The sequence below is a fragment of the Neofelis nebulosa genome, chromosome 8 (genome assembly GCF_028018385.1).
Source record: "Neofelis nebulosa isolate mNeoNeb1 chromosome 8, mNeoNeb1.pri, whole genome shotgun sequence".
In the NCBI taxonomy this organism is placed as follows: Eukaryota; Metazoa; Chordata; class Mammalia; order Carnivora; family Felidae; genus Neofelis; species Neofelis nebulosa.
Genome location: NC_080789.1, coordinates 66,774,962 through 66,796,909, shown reverse-complemented (window position 1 = coordinate 66,796,909; position 21,948 = coordinate 66,774,962).

Here is a 21,948-nt window from a genome sequence, read left to right as displayed (position 1 = left end):
GCAGAACATGCAGGGCAATGATGAGCCACGCTGCCAGGGATGGAACCCCCCTCCCCCATCTCTGCCTCCAAAATAAAAGTTACTCAAGTTCAGCTGTCTTAAGTATCATGTTTAAGGACTGGGTTATGATGAGACTTGCTACCTGCTATAGACAGCTGAAGATCCTCATTTCTCCAAGCCCATCACTGAAGTTCCCCGTATCTCCTCTGGAAAGCCAGTTAAGGAAAATCCTTTCCTGAGAACTGCTTGAGACTGAAACTGACCGTTGAATATAGCATTCTTGATGTAAGCTCTTATGAAATTCATTAGGTAGAGGTGGCTGATATTATTCTCCATCACCATGAAGGAGAGTTCAAGACGAAAGAGAAGAAAATTGTGGGAAACATTCAGTTTAGACATAGAGAAGGACTGGAAGAATGTCAGGATGATTATGTTGGCTAGGGTAAATGACTAAGCTGCTATAACAGAACCCCCAAAACATGGCATTCTCACAAAACAGTCCAAGGTGCATAGACAAGCTCCTTTGTCCCACACAGAGATTCAGAAATTCAGATTCCTTCCATCTTGCACTTCCACCACCCTTTAAAGCAGTGCTACTCAAAGTGCGGTCCACAGACCAACAGCATCAACAATATCTGGATACTTGTTAAAAATGTAAATTCTTAGGGTGCCTGGGTGGCTCAGTCATTGAAGCATCCAACTCTTGATTTCAGCTCAGGTCATGATGTCCCGGTTTGTGAAATTTACCCCCACATTAGGCTCTGAGCTGACAGTGTGGAGATTGCTTGTGATTCTTACACTACCTTTCTTTCGGGCTCTCCCCTGCCTGTGAAAGGGCTCTCTCCCTCTCTCAAAATAAATAAATAAAACTTTTTTAAAAAAGCAAATTATTGGGCCCACAGGAGACCTACTGAATCACTGTTTTAATCTCTGTGGTTTTTAAATTTTTTTATTTTTATTTTTTTTGAGAGAGAGACAGAGAGTGCATGCAAGTGGGGGAGGGAGAAGGAGGGAGAGAATCTTTTTTTTTTTTTTTAAATGTTTATTTTTATTTTTGAGAGAGAGAGAGAGAGAGAGAAGGTGGGGGTGGGCAGCAGAGAGAGGGAGACACAGAATCGGAAACAGGCTCCAGGCTCCGAGCCATCAGCCCAGAGCCTGACGCGGGGCTCGAACTCACGGACCGGACCGCGAGATCGTGACCTGGCTGAAGTCGGACGCTTAACCGACTGCGCCACCCAGGCGCCCCAGGAGGGAGAGAATCTTAAACAGGCTCCATACTCAGTACAGAGCCCTACATGGGGCTCTATCTCACAACTGTGAGATAACGACCTGAGCCAAAATCAAGAGTCAGAAACTCAACCAACTGAGCTGCTCAGGCACCCCTTAATCTCTGTTTTAATGAGCTCTCCAGATGTTACTTATGCATTAAAAAAGAAATTGAGAAGCACTGCCCTAGGGTATTGTCCTACAAGGACAAAGCTAGATTGAAGACACTCCATGCTCTAAATTGAGGATGGGGAGTAAGTTTGGAGAAACATACATGCAATGTTTTAAGGTCCAGGCCTGAAGGAGGCACATGTCACTTCCATTAATACTCCAAAGACAGAATATAATCACCAGCCATTCCCAGATGCAAGGGGGCTTAGGAAACATAGTACCAGCTAGACAGCCCAGGGCCTGTTAATAATACTATTACAGGAAAAAGGGGAAATGGATTTGGATGGACAACTAGTAGTTTCTGCCACAGTAATTAATAAATCATTAAGAAAGTAAATCACAATCACATTCCTATGGTATAAATGTTTTCATATAACAGTATTTTTGTGCCCCACCATCCGTTTACACATATCTTGTGGGCAAGGTTCTTCCGCCTCTGGATAAAAACTCAGGCAGGTACCATGACTTTCATGGTCACCCTCAGATAATGAGAGCACACCAACTCTGTCCAAGGAATTTTCCCCTCCTCTCTCCAGCTCTTTTCTGGCATCTCCAACATCTTTTATAGACTGTCAATGGAAGATTCAATTAAAGATGCAAAACAGATTCCCACAATCTCTTTTTTAAATATTTGTAGTCTCGCAACCATCCAAGCACCCTGTCCCTTCCTGTACTAGAATGAATGGTTATTCCCAATTCCTTACCCCCTCTGTCATGGGATATTCCAGAGCACTACAATGGACAGAGTACCCACCCACCACATGGATGTTGAACTTGGTCATGTGATTTGCTTTGCCAATAGAATGTTAGCAGATGTGACACAAGTAGAAACTAAAAATGTGATTGCATGGTTTCGTCTGACCCCTTGTGCTCCTGTGATTGCCCGACAAGAGCATGCCCCAGGTACTCACTGTCCCCTCACCCCCACCTGGGCTCCAGAATGAAACATGTGGAACAGACTTGAAACCAGCCCAAATCCTGGTTCCTAGAGTCCCCTCCCCCTCCACTCAATCAAAAATCCACCAGACCCAGGAGCAGGAAAAAAAAAAATGTTGTTATAAGCCACTGAGTTTTGAGGTGGTTTGAGACATAACAACAACAACAACAACAACAACAACAACAACAACAAACTAATACTCTTCCCCACCCTTGTGTCTTCTCAGAGTCATCCCCTTTACATGACCACCACAAATCCTACCCCTCACTTAGATTACCAGCAGGACTCTTTACTGTGAGAATACAGATGCTGTACTTCCCTTGATGGATTTGTATTAATTTAGTTAAAATATATTTGCTGAGCCTTTACTTTGTGGTTAGTTGCTCTGAAAAGAGGTTTAGATGAGGGCCTTGCCCTTTTCCATATTGCAAACCCAGGGTGGAAATCTAAATTCCCTACCCAGAATAATCCAACCAGTAACTAATATAAATGGGCCCTCAATCAAAATCTAATATAGTTCCTTTCCTCTCCCTGCATAAACCAGTGATGGGAGTGTATACATAGTTTTTGTAAATGTTGGTTAGGCATTTGTGAAACAAAAAAATTTTGTCTCCTCTGGGATGCTTATTTTTATTCACCCCTGAAAATGCAACAATGTTCTTTTTAATTCTATAAAAATCATCTGAAGAATAGCTGAGGCAATGTAAAGAAAAACAAAACCAGAAGACTCACACTACCAAATTTCAAGACCTATTACAAAACTATAGTAATTATGATAGCACGGTATGGGGGTACAGATAGGCAAATAGACTCGTGGGACAGAATGATGACTCTCACAAACCTGGCCAACTGATAGGACAAAGGTATTGCAGTGGGGAAAGGATGATATTTTTAATAAATGGTGCTGAATCAACTGGCTATCCATATGGCTGCTCTTATTATCTTTTATTCATCTCAGAGCTCTCTGTGGTATTAGAAGAAGGAACAGACACACATCTATGATTCTAACCAGCTACGAACTTTTCCACTCATTGAATAAATAAATATTTAGGGACGCCTGGGTGGCTCAGTCGGTTGAGCGTCTGACTTGGGCTCAGGTCATGATCTCACCATTCATGAGTTCAAGTCCCACATGGGGCTCTGTGCTGACAGCTCGGGAGCCTGGAGCCTGCTTCAGATTCTGTCTCCCTCTCTCTCTGCCCCTCCCTGCTCATGCTCTGTCTGTCTGTCTGTCTCTCTCTCTCAAATAAACTTAAAAAAAAATTTTTTTTAATTAAAAAAAATAAACATTTAACAGAAAGCAACAGAAGAGGTAATAGTAGACTTTTTTCACCTTCCCAAGATCCAGATATAAACTGGACTTTGAAATATTTTGCCTCAGAGCTGCGGAATCAAACAAAACATTGGCCCTAAAACCTCATCCTTTTGTTTTGTTTTGTTTTGTTTTGTTTCCTTTTTGCTACACCAAAGTAAGCTGCACTGGAAAGAAAGGCAAGCAAACATTTCACCCCACAGCAGAGAAGATCCCAGGATAGAGAACACCCAGCCGTGGAGTTAGCAGAGTTCTTCTCTGTTGGGAAAAACTCATGCCACACACAATTAATGCTCTGATCTCATACTGTATCATTTTACTCAAAACCAATAAGCTTCCTTTTCTCCAGAAAAAGCAGAATGAGTTTGTCGTTCACATTTTTAGAAATCCTTATTTGAGCAATACAACCTTGCGGTTTGAAGGGAGGAAAGGAAAAGTTTGGACATCAGGGTTACAAATCCTCTCTGACAGGTATGGCCAAGAGTAGGGGAACTTTGAACAGACATTTCACCAAAGAAGATACATGGATGGCAAATAAGCATCTGATGAAAAGATGACCAACGTCATTAATCACAAGTGTAAAGCTAACAAAAACAACGAGATACCACTATACACTCATTAGAATGGCTAAAATGAAAAAGACTGACCATACCAAGGGTTGTTGACGAGGATGCGGAGGAATAAACTCTCATGCACCACTAACGAGAATATAAAATGATAAAACCATTTTGGCAAACGACGTTTTAGTTTGATCCAGCCATCACACTCATGTGTTTACCCAAGAATAAAGGAAGTGTATGTGCATACAAATGCATGTACAAAAGTGTCCATAAATGCCTTATTTGTAAAAGCCAAAATCTGGAAATAAGCCAAATGTCCATCAACGTATAAGGAATAAAGAAATTGCAATATATCCATGTAAGGGGACACTACTCAGAAATAAAAAGGAACTACTGATACACACAATATGATTAAAGTTCAAAATAATTACGCTAAATGAAAGAAGTCAGGCCAAAAAAGAGTATATAATCCCATTTATACAAATTTATATAATTCCATTTATATAAAACTCTAGAAAGTGCAAACTAACCTATAGTGACAGAAAGCAGATCGGTGGTTGCTTTGGAAAGGGGATAGAAGGAATGTGGGGGAGGGGCACCTGGGTGGCTCAGCAGGTTAAGCATCTGACTTCAGCTCAGGTCAATATCTCATGGTTTGTAGGTTTGAGACTTGCATCGGAGTCTGCTTTGGATTCTGTCTCCCTCTCTCTCTGCCTCTCCTCTGCTAGCACTCTCTCTCTCAAAAATAAACATTAAAAAAAAAAAAAAGGAAGAAATGTAGGGGAGACACTACACAAAGACCCAAAAATGTTTTCAGAGGAATGGATATGTTTACTATCTTTATTGTGATGAGTCTATTATTATTCATGAGTTTATACATATGTCAAAATGTATATTTTGGCAAATTGTATACTTTAACTATGTACAGCTTATTCTATATCAATTATGCCTCAATAAAGCTATTTAAAAATTTTTTTTAACGTTTATTTATTTTTGAGACGGAGAGAGACAGAGCATGAACGGGGGAGGGTCAGAGAGAGGGAGACACAGAATCTGAAACAGGCTCCAGGCTCTGAGCTGTCAGCACAGAGCCCGACACGGGGCTCGAACTCACTGACCACAAAATCATGACCTGAGCTGAAGTCGGCCACTTAACCGACTCAGCCACCCAGGCGCCCCAAAGCTGTTTTAAAAAAGAGGCGTGCCTGGGTGGCTCAGTCGGTTAAGCCACTGTCTCTTGATTTAGGCTCAGGTCACGATCTTATCGTTCATGAGTTCGAGCCCTGCGTTGGACAGTGACAGTGCACAGCCTGGTTGGGATTCTCTCTCTCTTCCCCTCTCTCTCTGCACTTCCACTGCTCTTGCGCTCTCTCTCCCTCTCAAAATAAATAAATAAACTTTAAAAAAAGAAAAGAAAAACTGTTAAGGGTCTACCATAAGCAAGAATAAGATACAAATCTCAAAACTGCACTCTACCTCAAAGGAAAGAGGTTCAACTAAAACTTCAAAGTTAATATTCTACACAACTGGGATAAATTCATTACAAGAATACAGACTGGTACGTGCTCCATGTAAAGTGATCTTACTCATGAGTCTATCTGGAGTCTTACATCAGCTCTGACACTAACTACTTGCTCTTATGGGTTGAATTGTGGCCCCCAAGAAAAATACGTTAAGGTCCCAATTGCCAGAACCTTGGAATGTGAACTTATTTGCAAAGTAGGGTCTTTGCAGATGTAATTAGTGAAGACCTGATCATGAGAGAAGTAGGGTGGGCCCCTAATCCAATATGACTGGCTTCCTTCTAAGACGACAGCCATGTGAAGACACAAATACAGGGAAAATGACATGTGATGAAGACAGAGATTGGAGTTATGAAGCTGCAAGCCAAAGAATGCCAAAAAGGCTGGCAAACCACCAGAAGCCAGGATCAGGAAAGGAAGGATCTTTCCCCACAGGTTTCTGAGGGAGCATGGGCCTGCCAACACCTTGATTTCAAACTTCTGGCTTCTGGAACTATGAGAGAATAAATTTCTCCCCCTGCATTAGTGGGGGAGGTGAGAGGACCTATTGCTCTAAGAATGTCCTTCTGCCTGCATCTGACCCTTTGTCACAGCTACTAGGACTTCTTTCTGCTTGTTCCACTCCTTACTTGGTCCTCATCTCTAAATTACAGGACATTTCTCCTCCTGTTAAGCATTCTTTCTCAGCATTCATTGGATACCTAAATTCCTTATCCTTTGGGATTGGTGACATACTATAGATTGCCAGAACTGGAAGAATTACTACTGCTGTTATTAGTACTAATTCCACTGGGTTACACTTACTTAGTGCTTCTATGTGCCAGGCAGTTATAGATTCATCTTCATTTCACAGAAAGGGAAGTTAAGGCATAAGAGATTAACTAATTTGCCCAAAGAATTTCATATATAATTTATTACAATCCTTTTTTAAGTTAATTTATCTGAGAAAGAGAGAGAGCATGCGAGCGGGGGAGGGGAAGAGAGAGAGGAGACTGAGAATCCCAAGCAGGCTCAGCACTGTCAGTGCAAACCCTGACATGGAGCTGGATCCCATGAAGTGTGAGATCATGACCTGAGCCGAAATCCAGTCAGATGCTTAACTGACTGAGCCACTCAGACGTCCCCTCTTTTTTTTTTTTTTTTTTTTAAAGTTTAGTTTACGTATTTTGACAGAGGCGGGAGGAACAGAGAGAGAATGAGAGTGCATCCCAAACAATCTCTATACTGACAGCACAGAGCCTAACCTGGGGCTGGATCTCACAAACCATGAGATTGTGACCTGAGCCGAAATCAAGAGCTGGATGCCTAACCAGGTGCCCCACAATCCTCTTTTATAAAAAGTGAGGAAACCAAGACCCATAAATATTACTGACTTAACCAAGTGTATTAGGTTCCTGGGGCTGCTGTAACAAAGTGCTACAAACTGGGTGCCATCAGACTACAAAGCATGCCCGACCCTTATAAAGGAGAGAAGGGAAGGAAAGAGGGTTGAGTAGAAAGCATCCTAAAGTCCAATGCAATTCTACACATTTGGTAAGGTCAGTGGTGAGTCCATGAGCCAAAGTAATTCTGGGAGACTGAGTTTCCCAGAAATAGGCCTGCCTCGGTACTTCTGCCACACTCATCCGGCAGTGGGAATCATGACCCTGATGTGAACATGGTGCCATGGCAGGAAGGAGAAAGTAGTTGAGAGCACTAACCTACAGAATTTGTGCTAGTTATTTTTGCGCTTGCCTCCAAGGGGGTCCCTGACACCAAGTACAGATACAAGCTTAGGAGAAGATGCCATCAAGTGGAACTGATGGAAAAAAAAGAAGTATTGCTTGGAGTTAAAGACTCAGTGCTCCATAATGGGGGTGTGAGAAGAGATGGGAATGAATTCCCTCTCATACTACAGTATGAGCACCAAAAGGGCAGGAGCAAGCCAGCTACCTGCCCAAGAGCCTAGCATAATACTGGGGACATTAGTAGGTACTCAATAAAGGTTGTGGGTTCTAGGTTCACTTATTTATCAATTAATGTTCAAATACAAAGCAAGTGAGAAAGCAGGTAGTAGAGTAAAAGTGTGAAGGGAAGAAAATAAAGTCATGAATAGGCTATATAGAGAAGCAAAATGAGGTACTCCCACCAAGACCTATACATGGAGGTATAATTGACCTTAAAGAATTCAACCAAAAAATAGATCCATAATGGATCAGAGAAGACACATGTAAAGTTACCTTAAAAATATAGAATGGCCCAGGGGTACCTGGGTGCTAATACACGTAAGACAGCATTCTCACTTGCAAAATATTAGGATATTATATTGCTGCTGGACATCATGGGAAATAGTACATAATCCAAAGTACCCATTTTTGAACACACATTAGTTGCATTAAATCCCATTCCCATTTCATCACTTCAACCCTGACATTAAGCCTGCCATTTCAACCTTCACATTTCAGTCTCTTGCCAAAGTTGCTTCCCTATATCTTGTAATCTCTGGGCATCGGAAGACATTCCATTCTGCATATTGGCATGTAAAAATTACCTCTGTGTCCATCATCAAAAAATCAAAAGAATACCATAAAGCTGAGCCATGAATGAGGGAAAGGTATTGGAGTGAATGCACTAAAACAAAGAAATACAAGTTGCCACTAGGTCCAACCTTTAAGAGATAATCCAAATGTCTATACTTATATTTTTAAAATAGAATAATAGGGGTGCCTGGGTGGCTCAGTCAGTTAAGTGTCTGACTTTGGCTCAGGTCATGATCTCACAGCTTGTTAGTTCAAGCCCTGCATTGGGCTCTGTGTGGACAGCTCAGAGCCTGGAGCCTGCTTCGGATTCTGTGTCTCCCTCTTTATCTGTCTCTATCTCTGTCTCTCTCTCTCAAAAATAAACATTAAAAAAGTTTTTTAATAAAAAAAAATAACCAGAAAATTTATATAAAGGTACATGCTTTTCAAAAAAATGCTTTGTTTTATAATTTTTACTATGGAATTATATAACATTTTAAATAATTATAAAATAACCCATTTGGCAAAATAATTATTCAAGAAGGAACCATTCCAAACTGACTTAAAAATACTATAATTTAAAGTGCGCTTGGGTGGCTCAGTTAGTTGAGTGTCCAGCTCTTGATTTCGGCTCAGGTCATGATCTCACAGTTCATGGCATTAAGCCTTGTGTCAGGCTCTACACTGGGGGCTCAGAGCCTACTTGGGATTCTCTCTTTCCCTCTCCCTCTCTCTGCCCCTCCCCCCTCTCAAAATAAATAAACATTAAAAAAATACTATTATTTAAAATATATATACTATGTGGGGAGCCTGGGTGGCTTGGTCGGGAGTGTGCACCTCTTAATTTCAGCTCAGGTCATGGTGTCCCAGTTCATGAGATTGAGCCCTATGTCTGGCTCTGTGCTGACTTCACAGAGCCTGCTTGGGATTCTCTCTCTCCCTAAGTAAATAAATAAACTTAAAAAAAAAAAAGAGAAAAGTTTAATCTAAAATGATGGTATAGACCCTAGGCTTATCATGGGGAACATGTCATAATATATAAAAATATCAAATCACTATGATGTATACTTAAAATTAATAGGATATCCTATGTCAGTCTATGTCAATTAGACTTCAATTAAAAAATAAAATGAAAAAAAAAAGAAAAAAGAAAACAAAGGGGCGCCTGGGTGGCTCAGTCGGTTGAGCGTCCGACTTCAGCTCAGGTCATGATCTCACAGCTAGTGAGTTCGAGCCCCACGTCGGGCTCTGTGCTGACAGCTCAGAGCCTGGAGCCTGTTTCGGATTCTGTGTCTCCTTCTCTCTCTGTCCCAACCCACTCGCATTCTGTCTGTGTCTCTCTCAAAAATAAATAAACATTTAAAAAAAAAAGTAAATAAATAAATAAATAAAATGATGGTGAGATGCCTGGGTGGCTCAGCTGGTCAAGCATCCATTTCTCGATTTTGGTTCAGGCCATGATCTCATGGTTCATAAGATCAAGCCTGCTGTTAGCACAGAGCCTGCTTGGGATTCTACCTCTCTGTCTCTCTCAAAATAAATAAATAAACTTTAAAAATAAAATAAAATGATGGTAAAAAGAAATACATGCAAACACTAATTGAAAGAAGCTGGTATATATATATTAATGTCAGGCAAAATATACTTTAAGGCAAAAGCATTATTAGATATAAAAATAATAGATTTATTAGAGGCAGAAAGTAGGAAGAAATAATAAAGATAAAGGCACAACCAATAAAATAGAAAAAATCCGATAGAAAACAACAACTCAACCCCAAGTTGGTTCTCAGGAAAGACAAAGGAAATTGATAAACATTTGGAGAGACTAAGCCAAAAATGGAGAATGCACTGATAACCAATAACAGGAATGAAAAAAAGAAAATCACTTAATATGATTCAGTCCTCAATAGATAGGATTATATTACAAACAACTTTGTAATAAATTTAAAGTTTATGAAATGGGAAAATTCTTAGAAAAAATATAACTTACCACAATTGACACAAGAAACAATACATTTAACAATCATTTACCATTAAATAAATTCAATCAGAAAATAAGTATTTTCCCACAAAAAGCAACAGCAACAACAATGAAAACACCTGCAGTCTCACAGTGCCACAGGCCATATCTACTAAATATTCAAGGAAGAAATAATTCTAAACTTACACAAATTATTCCAAAGAATGGAAAGAGATGATAGAAGCCCAACTCATTTTATGAGGGTAATATAGACATGACAGCAAAACAAGAAAGGAAAATTACTGGCCAAACCCAGGTGCAAAAAATCCAGTACATATGAAAACTAAGTCTAGGAATCTAGGAATATGTAAAAACACTAATAAATTATTGCCAGATGGGTTTATACAAGGAATATAAGGAATGTTTAAAATTAGAAATAAATCTATGCCTTTCAAATATTAGAGATTAAAGAAGAAAAATAATAACCATCTCAATAGATGCAGAATTATTCTAATAAAATTCAGCATCAGTGATTTTTTTTAAATTTAGCTAACCAGAAATAGAAAGGAAATTTTTTAATCTAGTACTAGCTACAAAATAAAACTTCAGCACATTTTTTACTTTTATTAAGATTTTATTTTTTATTCTTTCTTTAAAGATTTTATTTCTAAGCAGTCTCTACACCCAGTGACCTCACAACCCCGGGATCAAGAGTCACATGCTCCACTGACTGAGCCAGCCAGGTTCCCTTAAATTGGAAGTAATCTCTACACCCAACATGGGGTTTGAACTTACAACCCCAAGATCAAGAGTAGCACACTCTACCAACTGAGCCACCCAGGCACCCCAAACTTTTTAAATCCAGTTCCTTCTGAATCCAAACCCCATTCATTTGGTCATATTTTAAGTAAACTTTTTCAAGTAAACCCATGAAGTTGAGTATGGCTGGAAAGTAGCACTTGAAAGAACATTTCTTTGAAACAATTGTCATTAGATAATTAAGGTCAGATCATGAATAGTCTTAAGTGCCATGCTAAAGAGGTTGTTTGTTTTCCTGACAATGAGGTACCAGTGAAGGTTAGAGGTTGGCATAAGCAGTGGAAAGACCAAATAAAATCATTTCAGAATGATTTTTCAGAAAATCATTCTGGCTGCAGTATGGATTTAAAAAGGTAAGACTTCAGGACACCTGGGTGGCACAGTCAGTTAAGCATCCAAATTCTTGATCTCAGCTCAGGTCTTGATCTCAGGGTCATGACTTCAAGCCCCACGTTGGGCTCCACACCGGCTAAAGCCTACTTAAAAAAATTAACATAGGGGGTGGGGCCAAGATGGCAGAACAGCATGGACCTTTTTTTTGCATCTCTCGACCCTGAAATACAGCCAGATCAACACTAAGCCATCCTGCACACCTAGAAAACTGATTTGAGGATTAACACAACAATCTGCACAACCTGAACCAGAGAACTCAGTAGGTATGTGGTGCGGAGAGGTGAACTGGGGGAGAAAGCTGCAGAGGGCAGGAAGCTGTTTTTGCTTGAGAAGAGAGGATGGAGATGGGGGGAGAGTACGGAAAGCATCCCCCTGTCTGAAAGCAGCTGGGGAGAAAAGAAAGAGTATGAAAGGGACTGAACAAAAAAAGGAGGAAGGAGAAAGGAGAAAAGAGAGGGTTTAAATTCCATTAAGTCTCTATAAACAGGGGCAGCACAGAGTCTGAAACTCTGCAACTCAGTACCTGGTGGTGCTCTCATGGGAAGGGTGAATCCCCAGGAGCAGAGAGCGAGATCCGAAAGGTCCTCAGACCATATGGGGAGGGGAGAGGCTGTTCCCCTTCTGGGAGGACATTTGGTAGAGGCTGTGCAGCCTTCTCACAGGCAAAGGTCCCAGTGGACCCCAGAGAACAACCGTATTCACTGTTGCTGGAACAAGGACATTAAGGAGGAAGCCTGGTGCCGGATGTGTGTTATGATTTTCCATAATCCATGAAATGCTGCTGCCACACGAGCGCGTGAATTTTTATGGGGCGGGCTAGCACCCAGTCGCAGTCTCTAGGCATCAGCAGGAGCACAGTCTCCCGAACGCTCCTGGGGGTGGGCCAGCACCCGGCCATTGCTCAGTGAGACCCTCCCTAGAAGGCCTGAGTAGGTCAAAGCCGCAGTCCCTCAGAAATGAGGGGTTGGGAAACAGCCACATCAGAGATAAAACTCAGGAGGGAGGTGCCGCCTGACAACCTGACGGCTTGGTCACGGACAGTGTAAAAGCGGGGAGTGGATAGAAGCCAGAGACAGAGGAGAGGTGCACGATTGCTGGTCAGGGAGAGCACTGAGTTCTGATACTAGAGACTGGGTAGCTGGGTGGTGCCATTTTCACTCCTCCTGCACATGTGCATAGACACACACAGGGGCCACAACAATCCACCCAAGTAAGCTAAGCAGCGCCATCTAGTGGAAAACGGAATCATTACATAAACCCCGCCCAGCTGGGCCAACCTCCCTCTTCAGGAACAACAAAAGTCTCTGCCTGCTTAGTTTACAGACTATAAAGTGCTTCATAGATTGACTTCTAGGAGAAACTGATATAATTTCAATCATAGTTCAGTCTGTTTGCTGGTCCATCCAACTTTTTTTTCCTTTTCTTCTTGAATACAGAGAAAAAATTTATTTTTATTTTCCATTTCTATTAAAAATGTTTTTAATTTTTTTCTACTATACTTTTTACTTTTTTGTAAGTTTTTCAAACTCTATTTTTTAACTTCCATCATTTCATTTTATTCTATTTCATTGTATTCATTTTTTCAAATTTTCAAATAGTTTCCTTTTGTTTTCCTTTTCTTATCTTTCCCTTTTGTCTCTAATCTATCAAGCTCCTTTCAATAACCAGACCAGAACACACCTAGGATCTAGCATCCTTTATTTTTTTCGCGTTGTTTTTAATTTTAATTTTTTTTTTACCTTATTAATTCCTTTTCTTCCTTCAAGATGACAAAACAAAGGAATTCACCCCAAAAGAAAGAAAAGGAAGAAATGACAGCCAGGGACTTAACACAGATACAAGCAAGATATCTGAACCAGAATTTAGAATCACAATAATAAGTATACTAGCTGGGGTTGAAAACAGATTAGAATCCTTTCTGCAGAGATAAAAGCTAGTTAGGATGAAATAAAAAATGCTATAACCGAGCTGCAATCTCGAATGGATGCCACAGTAGCAAGGATGGATGAGGCAGAGCAGCAAATCAGCAATATAAACGACAAACTTACAGATAACAATGAAATAGAAAAAAAGAGGGAGACTAAGGCAAAAGAGCATGATTTAAGAATTAGAGAAATCAGTGACTCATTAAAAATGAACATCAGAATGATAGGGGTCCAAGAAGATGGAGAGAAAAAGGGGTAGAAGTGTTGTGTGAGCAAATCATAGGGGAAAACTTTCCTAACGTGGGGAAAGACACAGACATCAAAATTCAGGAAGCACAGAGGAGTCCCATTAGATTCAAAAGAAACCAACCATCAACAAGGCATATTGTAGTCAAATTCACAAAATACTCAGGCAAGGAAAGAATCATGAAAACAACAAGGGGAAAAAAGTCTTTAACCTACAAGAGAAGACGGATCAGGTTTGCAGCAGACCTAACCACAGAAACTTGACAGGCCAGAAAGGAGTGGCAGGATATATTCAATGTGCTGATTTGGAAAAATATGCAGCCAAGAATTCTTTATCCAGCAAGGCTGTTGTTTAAAATAGAAGGAGAGGGACACCTGGGTGGCTCAGTCGGTTGAGTGTCTGACTTCAGCTCAGGTCATGATCTCATGGTTTGTGGGATCGAGCCCCATGTCAGGCTCTGTGATGAAAGCTCAGAGCCTGTTTCAAATTCTGTCTCTGGCTCTCTGCCCCTCGCCCGATTGTGCTGTCTCTAAACTAAATAAACATTAAAAAAAACTTTTTTTAATAATAAATAAAATAAAAGGAGAGATAAAACGTTTCCCATTCAAACAAAAATTAAAGGAGTTCATGACCACTAACACAGCCCTGCAACAAATTTTAAGGGGGACTCTCTGAGGGGAGAAAAGACAGGAAAAAAAAAAAAAAAAGACCAAAAGCAACAAAGACTAGAAAGGACCAGAAACACCACCAGAAACTCCAACTTTACAGACAACGTAATGGCAATAAATTCGTATCTTTCAGTACTCACTCTAAACGTCAATGGACTAAATGTTCCAATCAAAACACACAGGGTAACAAAATGGATAAGAAAACAGGATCCATCTATATCCTGTTTACAAGAGACCCACGTTAGATCTAAAACACCTTCAGATTGAAGGTAAGGGGATGGAGAACCATCTTTCATGCTAATGGTCACCAAAAGAAAGCCAGAGTAGCCATACTTATTATATCAGACAATCTAGACTTTAAAATAAAGACTGTAACAAGAGATGAAGAAGGGCATCATATCATAATTAAGGGGTCCATCCACCAAAGAGACCTAACAATTATAAACATTTATGCTCCAAATGTGGCAGCACCCAAATATATAAATCAATTAATCACAAACATAAAGAAACTCATTGATAATAATGCTATAGTAGTAGGTGACTTCAACACTCCACTTACAGCAAGGGACAGATCATCTAAAGAGAAAATCAACAAAGAAACAATGGCTTTGAATGACACAGTGGTGCAGATGGACTTAATAGATACATTCGGAACATTTCATTGTAAAGCAGCGGAATAAACATTTTTCTCTAGTGCACATGGAACGTTCTTTACTTCTCCAGAATAGACCACATACTGGGACACAAATCAGTCCTCACCAAGTACAAAAAGATCGAGATCATACCATGCATATTTTCAGACCACAATGCTATGACACTAGAAATCAACCACAAGAAAAAACTTGGAAAGATAACAAATACTTGGAGACTAAAGACCATCCTGCTAAAGACTTAATGGGCTAACCAAGAAGTTAAAGAGAAAATTAAAAAGTACATAGAAGCCAATGAAAATGATAACACCACAGCCCAAAACCTCTGGGACGCAGCAAAGGCGGTCCTAAGAGGGAAGTATATAGCAATCCAAGCCTTCCTAAAGAAGGAAGAAAGGTCACAGATACACAACCTAACCTTACACCTTAAAGAGCTGGCAAAAGAAGAGCAAATAAAACCCAAATCCAGAAGAAGGCAAGAAATAATAATGATCAGGGCAGAAATCAATGCTATCAAAACCAGAAACAAACAAAAAACAAAACAAACAAACAAACAAAAACACACAGTAGAACAGATCAATGAAACCAGAAGCTGGTTCTTTGAAAGAATTAACAAAATTGATAAACTCCTAGCTAGTTTGATCAAAAAGAAAAAGGAAAGAACCCAAATAAGTAAAATCAAGAACAAAAGAGGAGAGATCACAACCAACACAGCAGAAATACAATCATAAGAGAATATTACAAGCAATTATATGCCAATAAAATGGGCAATCTGGAAGAAATGGACAAATTCCTAGAAACATATGAACTACCAAAATTGAAACAGGAAGAAATAGAAAATTTGAACAGACCCATGAACAGTAAAGAAATCGAATTAGTAATCAAAAATCTCCCAAAAATCAGGAGTCCAGGGCCAGACGACTTTCCAGGGGAATTCTACCAAATATTTAAGGAAGAGTTAACACCTATTCTCTTGAAGCTCTAATCAAAAAAAAAAAAAAAAAAGGAAGGAAAACGTCCAAATTCTTTCTATGAAGCCAGCATTACCTTGATTCCAAAACCAGACAAAGATCCCACTAAAAAGGAGAACTATAGACCAAATTCCCTGATGAACATGGAGGCAAAAATCATCAACAAGATACTAGCTGACTGAATCCAACAATGCATTAAAAAATTATTCAGGGCGGGTTCAATATCCTCAAAACAATCAATATGATGCATCATATCAATAAAAGAAAGGACAAGAACCACATGATCCTCTCAATAGATGCAGAGAAAGCATTTGACAAAATACAGATCCTTTCTTGATGAAAACCCTCAAGAAAGTAGGGTTAGAAGGATCATACCTGGAGATCATAAATGCTATATATGAACGACCCACTGCTAATATCCTCCCCAATAGGGAAAAACAGAGCTTTCTCCCTAAGGTCAAGAACAAGACACGAATGTCCACTCTCACCACTGTTATTCAACATAGTATTGGAAGTCTTAGCCTCAGTAATCAGACAGCAAAAAGAAATAAAAGGCATCCAAGTTGGCGAGGAGGAGGTCAAATTTTCCCTCTTTGTAGATGACAAGACACTCTATATAGAAAACCCAAAAGATTCCACCAAAAAACTGCTAGAACTGATCCATGAATTCAGCAAAGTCGCAGGATATAAAATCAATGCACAGAAATTGATTGCATTCTTATATACCAATAATGAAGCAACAGAAAAAGAAATCAAGGAATTGATCCCATTTACAATTGTACCAAAAAACATAAAATACCTAGGAGTAAATCTAACCAAAGAGGTGAAAAATCTATACACTGAAAACTATAGAAAGCTTATGAAAGAAATTGAAGACACAAAAAATGGAAAACTATTCTATGCTCCTGGATAGGAAGAACAAATATTATAAACATGTCAATACTGGGGCGCCTGGGTGGCTCAGTCGGTTGAGCGGCCGACTTCAGCTCAGGTCATGATCTTGCGGTCCATGAGTTCGAGCCTCACGTCGGGCTCTGTGCTGACAGCTCAGAGCCTGGAGCCTGTTTCAGATTCTGTGTCTCCCTCTCTTTGACCCTCCCCTGTTCATGCTCTGTCCCTCCCTGTCTCAAAAATAAATAAAAACGTTAAAAAAAAAATTAAAAAAAAATGTCAATGCTACCCAAAGTAATCTACATACTCAATGCAATACCTATCAAAATAACACCAACATTCTTCACAGAGCTAGAACAAACAATCCTAAAATTTATACGGAACCAGAAAAGACCCCGAATAGTCAAAGCAAATCTTGTAAAAGAAAACCAAAGCAGGAGGCATTACAATCCCGGACTTTAAGCTGTATTCCAAAGCTGTAATCATCAAGACTGCATGACACTGGCACAAAAACAGACACTCAGTTCAATGGAACAGAATAGAGAACCCAGAAAAGGACCCACAAATGTATGGCCAACTAATTTTTGACAAAGCAGGAAAGAATATACAATGGAATAAAGATAGTCTCTTCAGCAAATAGTGGTGTTAGGAAAACTGTGGACAGTGACATGCAGAAAAATGAACCTGGACCACTTTCTTACACGTACACAAAAATAAACTCAAAATGGATGAAAGACCTAAATGTAAGACAGGAAGCCATCAAAATCCTTGAGGAGAAAGCAGGCAAAAACCTCTTTGACCTTGGCCACAGCAACTTCTTACTCAACACGTCTCTGGAGGCAAGGGAAACAAAAGCAAAAATGAACAATTGGGACCTCATCAAAATAAAAAGCTTCTGCACAGCAAAGAAAACAATCAGCAAAACTAAAAGGCAACCGACAGAATGGGAGAAGATATTTGCAAACGACATATCAGATAAAGGGTTAGTATCCAAAATCTATAGAGAACTTACCAAACTCAACACCCAAAAAACAAATAATCCAGTGAAGAAATGGGCAAAAGACATGAATAGACACTTCTCCAAAGAAGACATCCAGATGGCCAACCGACACATGAAAACATTCTCAACATCACTCATCATCAGGGAAATACAAATCAAAACCACAATGAGATACCACCTCAAACCTGTCAGAATGACTAACATTAACAACTCAGGCAACAACAGATGTTGACGAGGATGTGGAGAAAGAGGATCTCTTTTGCACAGCTGGTGGGAACGCAAACTGGTGCGACCACTCTGGAAAACAGTATAGAGCCTCTTCAAAAAATTAAAAATAGAACTATCCTACGACCAAGCAATTGCACTACTAGGTATTTATCCAAGGGATACAGGTGTGCTGTTTCGAAGGGGCACATACACCCCAATGTTTATAGTACCACTATCAACAATAGCCAAAGTACGGCAAGAGCCCAAAAGTCCATCAATGGATGAATGGATATTACTCGGCAATCAAAAAGAATGAAATGTTGCTATTTGCAACTACATGGATGGAACTAGAGGGTATAATGCTAAGTGAAATTAGTCAAAGACAAATTATCATATGACTTCACTCACATGAGGACTTTAAGATAAAAAACAGGTGAACATAATGGAAGGAAAGCAAAAATAATATAAAAACAGGGAGGGGTACAAAACATAAGAGACTTAAATATAGAGAACGGAGGATTGCCGGAGGGATTGTGGGAGGGGAGATGGGCTAAACGGGTAAGGGGCTTAAGGAATCTACTCCTGAAATCATTGTTGCACCATGCACTAACTTGGATGTAAAAAATAAGTAAATTATAGAAAAAAAATAAAAAAGAAAAAAAGAAAAAAATTAAAAGGGTAAGATTTCAAGCTGGGAGAGGAGTAAGGGGCTATTGTCTTTCTCAAGAGAGAACAAGGGGTTGCAAATTCCAATGTCTGTAGGAGCCTGACATTAAGTGAATGAAGCAGACAGGGTCTAAGACAAGAGAGAGGTGAGATCTGTGGAAAATGAAAAGCACGTATCCCTAAAAAAACACTATTCGGCTCCAGTCAATTGTTTCATTCAAGAATATTGCTCAGTGGCAGCTTTTTCTACCCACGGGTCCTGTCCTCATGCTTTAATAAAATCACCTTTTTGTACCAAAACAAAACAAAACAAAACAAAAAAAGAATATTGCTCAGTATCGCTAGAGCTTCCAAATTATCAAGACATTTTTAATGTAACTTTTTTATTTTCACAATTGTGCAGAAAAGTCCTCACATATAGGCCAAACCTGGTAATGAAGGTCATCAGTTTGCAACCTGTGGCCCAAAATAAGGTAATGTCAGTAGAGATGAAGAAAGGAAACAAACTCAAGGGACATTATGAAGGAGGAATTGTGATAGCAATCAATCAGGTGTGGGCAGAAGAGAGAACAATGGAATACTTCTAGATTTCCAGTTTGGTCACTGGGTGGATGGTATGCCATTCACTAAGCCATGAAACACAGGTAGAAGAGGTAAAAGGAACATTTGGGTAGCTGTAACTAATCAGCTGAAGGAATGACTGGGGTTGGAGCTGAAGTCATTTTCCAGCTATATCCGTTCTCTAGGCACCACCACTCCCATCCCTACATCTTTGGTTCAGCTCCATCAGTGATACCTAGTCAACTGATGAAACATGGGACATCAAAGTGACACCTGGTACTAAGCAGACTAAGTTTGAGAAAAGCTGGGTAGATACATCCATCAAATGGAACCATCCATGGAGGCTAGCAGTGAAGCCAGGTGGTATTGTCTAATGTTACAATGGTGACAGTCCTGGTGACCTAAGGTTACAACCAAAGTGGCCAATCATTGCAGGTTGAGAGATCTGGGGAGCTGAGCCAGTTGGGGACCTCAAAGTGTTAGGAAAATGAAACAGGGAACCCAGAAAATATCCTCTCCTCTTAAAGGAAACTTAATTTCAAACATTGAGACTATGATCACCTGCCCATTACACCATCCCTGGTTGCTGGAATCTGAAGGCATTAACCTATCTTTATCCCAGCCACACACTGGTCAAAAGGCTTCCTGAGAGAAAGGAAATCCTGCCATTTGGGACAACATGGATGGACCTTGAAGGCATTATGCTAAGTAAAATAAGCCAGAGAAAGACAAATAGTGTATAATCTCACCTACACATGGAGTCTTAAAAAAAACCAATTCACAGAAACAGGGAACAGACTGGTGGTTGCCAGAGACAGGGGTGGGGATAAGGGAAATTGGTGACCGTGGACAGAGGTACAAACTTCCCATTACACAATGAATACATTCTGGAGAAGTAATTACAGATTGAAAAAAAAAATAAGTTAAATGGGAAGTAGGAGAGCAAAAGGGGTTTCTTAAAAGGAGGCCTCTTTCACCTGCAGCACAAAAGCACCCGGAACTGAGTAACGGGCTGAGATTTAAGAGTTAAATTCTAAAAAAAAAAAGCTCCAATGCTCAACCACAGGACTTATGCTAAGGTCAGGAGCCTGATTGGAAAAACCTGAGATCTTATAGTATTAACACATCTGGGTAGAAGCCCCCAAGAATACTGGCTCTGCAGACTTCCCTGAACTGTATTTGCAGAGGTGGCCCATCACTCCCTAGCAATAGCTAGCGCTTCCCTCATGCAGGCGGGCTCTCTTAAAGAAAGCCTTCCTCACACAAAGCTGCCTCAACCTCATCTCTCTTCTGCCAGGCTAGTAACCAGGGTTAAATCCCAGCATAATCCAGCTGGAAATGCAGTGGGCCAAATAAAGAAACTGTACCACAAACGAACTAAGAACTAGCTAGCATATACTGGTAGGAGGCAGGGGAATACCAAGGGTATGCCTAATCAAGGGCACCAGAACATAAAACTGGATAAGTCATGGACTTGGGAGCATGTCCTCAGTACTCAGGATTTAGTATCTTGGCCAGGAGCCCAGGGAATGGGGTAAACTAGCTTCCAGGGAGCCTTTCAGAAACCTGGGGGAAAAATGATAGCAAGCACTCAGCGAAATGAAAATGCCAGAACTGCCCTGGCAGAAGGCAAAGCAATCAAAAGGTGCAGGGAGGAGGATATGCCAAATTGGGTCCATTTTGAGAGGCCCAGAGGACATCCTCATTCACCAAAGCCATCAGGTAAGCAGGGCACCAATATTACTAAGTTCAGTGCGCCTTCTCTGGAGGCCAGGACCGAGCTTGGTAATACCTGTGAAGATCATGGGGCTACTAAATAATATAAGTCAGGTGGGCAGCACTTTAACTGACAAAAATCAAGGGACAATTACAGGTATACCTCATTTTATTGTGCTTCACTTTATTGCACTTTGCAGATAATTGCGTTTTCTCACAAAATGAAGGTTTGTGGCAACCCTGCATTGAGCAAATGTATTGGCACCATTTTTCCAACACCATTTGCTCACTTTATGTCTCTAGGTCACATGTTTAATTCTTGCAATATTTCAGACTTTTTCATTATTATATATGATCAGTGATTAGACTTGCTGAAAGCTCAGATGATGGTTAGCATTTTTTTAGCAATAAAGTATCTTTTAACTAGGTATGCTCTTTTTTTAGACATAATGCTACTGCATACTTAATAGACTATAGTATAAACATAACCTTTATATGCATTGGGAAACCCGAAAATTCACCTGGCTCTTTATCTAGATATATGTTTTACTACAGTGGTCTGGAACCTAACCCACAATACCTCTGAGTTAAGCCTATAATAGATAACTTCTAGCATAGGTAACTCAAACCTAAATGAACTTCTATTTTAACCCTATCTTTAGATTCATCATCAAAATGATCTTGACAACTTATGTCTCTCTCAGTGATCTAGCATCAGGCCTGACTTCAATGGAAGTTTTACATATATATATATTCCAAGCTCTGGAGAATTCTATGATAACCAGACATTAACTGGGAGAAAGAAAGTCAAGTGGAAGTAGGGGACACAGAGAGCAGGATGAAAATAAGGAAGATACTTGGAACTAGTAGGCTTTAATAAGGAAATTCCACCCCTTTCTACCTACTTCTTACAGGTTTTTATGTTATCCTCCAAACCAAACCAATTTACCGAAAATGTATCTACTTCTTGGAAAGGAAGTTTATCTGTCCTGTTTTCCCTTTCCCAT